The sequence below is a fragment of the Terrapene carolina genome, unplaced genomic scaffold, assembly GCF_002925995.2.
Source record: "Terrapene carolina triunguis isolate 2854851 unplaced genomic scaffold, T_m_triunguis-2.0 Scaffold116, whole genome shotgun sequence".
Taxonomy (NCBI): Eukaryota; Metazoa; Chordata; order Testudines; family Emydidae; genus Terrapene; species Terrapene triunguis.
This window is the reverse complement of record NW_020664467.1, coordinates 216,813-220,092: the sequence shown is the minus strand read 5'-3', so window position 1 is coordinate 220,092 and position 3,280 is coordinate 216,813.

The following is a 3,280-nucleotide window of genomic DNA, read 5'->3' as shown; positions in this document are numbered from 1 at the left end:
CTTTGTTAGAAGAACCTGATACCTTTGTCTCCAGGCAAAGAGAGATAAGATCTCTGTCTGCCCTCAGCTCCTGCTTTCCCCAAGCAGCTAAAAGAAGAAAAAAAAATTCCTAAGGTTTGTGCTTCTGATTCAAAATGATCTCTGGTTCAAAATGATCCACCGCTGCCACCATGTCAGGGTTCCCTCCCCACTCTGAACTTTAGGGTACAGATGTGGGGACCTGCATGAAAGACCCCCTAAGCTTATTTCTACCAGCTTAGGTTAAAACTTCCCCAAGGCACAAATTCTCCCTTGTACCTTGGATTAGGTAAACACTGTCACCACCAAGTGATTCAAACAAAGAATCAGGGAAAGGACCACTTGGAGTCCTGTTTCCCCAAAATATCCCCCCAAGCCCTTCACCCCCTTTCCTGGGCAGGCTTGAGAATAAACAAGATGAGCACAGACCAGCCTTGGGTTTTTAGGATACTAAAAAACCCAATCAGATTCTTAAAAATAACAGAACTTTATTAGAAAGAAAAAAGGTGAAAGGAGTACCTCTGTAAGATTAGAATGGAAGATAATCTCACAGGCAATCAGATTCAAAACACAGAGGGTTTCCCTCTAGGCAAAACCTTAAAGTTACAAAAAGAAAAAAACAGGGATACACATTCCCCCCAGCACAGAGAAATTAACAAGCCAAAACAAAAGATAATGTAACGCATTTCCTTGCTAAATACTTACTAACTCTATAGGAGTTGGATTGCTTGCTTCTGTGATCTGTCTCCGACAAAAGCCACACAGAACAGACAGACAAAGCCTCCCGCCCCAGATTTGAAAGTATCTTGTCCCCTTATTGGTCCTTTTGGTCAGGTGTCAGCTAGGTTACCTGAGCTTCTTAACCCTTTACAGGTAAAGAGGGATTTTATGCTACCCTTAGCTGTATGTTTATGACAGAGGTCAATGGGAGTTAGGTGCCTAAACAGCTTCGATGATTTTGAAATTCACATTAGTTGCGTATCTGCCACGTTAGGTGGCTAAACACCTTTTGAAACTGGCCATAAGTGAGTTGGCAAGGTCATGCAGGCGTTTGTAATGGAGCAGGAAAATTATCCCCAGTCCCCCAAGATCACACAGGAATTACTTTGGGGGAGTTCTATGGCCTAGAGCAGTGGTTTTCATTTGCAGACCCCTAAATAATTTCAAATGGAGGTGTGAACCCCTTTGGAAATCTTAGACATAGTCTGCGGACCCCCGGGGGTATGCAGACCACAGGTTAAAAACCACTGGCCTAGATGATCAGACTAGCTGATCACAGTGGTCCCTTCTGGCCTTGGCATTTATGAATTGAAGTTCTTAGTACCCTGGACAAATCTATCTATCTATCTATCTATCTATCTAATTTATTCTTCTAAATTCTTCATTCATATACTGAGATAATGAGTTCAATGAGTAAAATATACATTGCGGTGAGAAAAATGTATTTCATGTATTAATTTTAAACATGATGCCTGGTAAATTCATTGTGTCATTCTTGATTGTTGTATGAACAGGTCTGGACAGGAGCACTCTAGTATGTTTCTCTGCCTCATTCATTATTGATTAACGTCTGTAACGATCCTCTCATTTGACTCCTATCTGGCTAAACTGGAATTTTCAGACACATCCAAAGGAACCAGGCAGTATTGAAAATCAAAGGGATTTGGGCACCTAACTCTCTTTGGCTCCTTTGAAAATCCCAGCCTCAGAGCTCAGTTCCATGGAGTCATTCCATGCAGCTAATTGTTTTCTTATCCTCTGATCCATTCAACAGATTGGGAAAGAAGAACCACCCTCAGCACTGGTGGTGAGAAGCCATCCGAGAATAATGCTTTCTACCATCTCTGGTTGCCTAGAAGGCTCCCTCCTATCCTGGCTGACCATCACCTGGCCTCACTCATTGCACCATTGGCACCTCTCAGCTGGACTACAGCAATGCGACACCCCTGGGCATGAAACCTTCTGCACTTAGAAAGCTCCAACTAGCACAAAACACTGCCATGTGTTTCCTCAGCAACACAGGCTAACAGGAGCACCTCACACCTCCTCCGCTCTCTACACTGGCTTCCCAAAGAACTGCAACTCAAGTTCAAGGGCTCAGTCCTTAGCTACAAAGCACTCCGTGGACTGGGCCCTGGACACTTAAAAAACTGTCTAATGCTCTGGGACAAAGACTGCGGTCGATCTGTGTGCAAGTGCTTCTTCACACAATGCCCAATCGACCTGTGAAACTCATTGCGAGGGGATGTTGCAAAGACCAAAATTATAACGGGGTTCAAAAAAGAATGAGATAAGTTCATGGAGGCTAGGTCCATCCATTAACCAAGATGGTCAGGGACGCAACTTGTGCTCTTGGTGTCCCAAAGCGTCAGTTTGCCAGAAGCTGGGGCCGGACAACAGGTGATGGATCATTGGATAATTGCCCTGTTCTGTTCATTCCCTTGGAAGCACCTGGCATTGGCCACTGTCAGAAGACAGGATACTGGGCTAGATGGACCATTGGTCTGACCCAGCCTAGTCATTCTTATGAGACAGAAGCTTCTCCAGGTGTGTGGAATGAACTCACCCAGGAACGAAGGCCCATCACAAACCTCACCACTGTCTCTTTAAGTGCAAGGTGCACATCTTTGGCCTGTCTTCTCCAGCATAAACACACAGCAGGAGTGGCCTTCACTAATAAAACCAAAACCAACTCAATAAAAAACAAACAAACCCCGAGACACTGCCCTGCACATGCTTCTCCCATCGGGCAGAGGGGGAGAGAACAAACAGCCCATGACAATGTGCAGTCAGGTAATGCACGACTGCAAAGCACGCAGATGCTACGGTGATGAGCACAAAACAGAATAGAATAGGAGCCGCACAGGAGCCTGAATGGCAGAGCGGGGTGTGTGTGCCGTCACCTCATGCTAGCAGCTGTGATGGGGGGCTGATAGTGGTCATCTGCACAACCGGGAAACTCACCCTGCCCCATTGCACAAGGGATACCCCAGGCAGACACGCACACACAGATTCCTCACACTCTTATGAACCCCGTGACTCACCTACAAACCCTCAGACACATTCTGCCCCCATTTGCACCCTGCAGATGTGTGGGTGTCTGTAGGCGTGGAACTGCAGGCGAAACCTGGGCAATATAGAGCAGCTGTAACTCGGTCCTCCCAGCCGGTGTCTTGGCTCAGCCATGTTAGGAGCATGAGGAGACGTCTCAGGGGTAGAATGAGAAGTGGGACGGGGCAGAAAGTCAGGCACACGGGGGTGC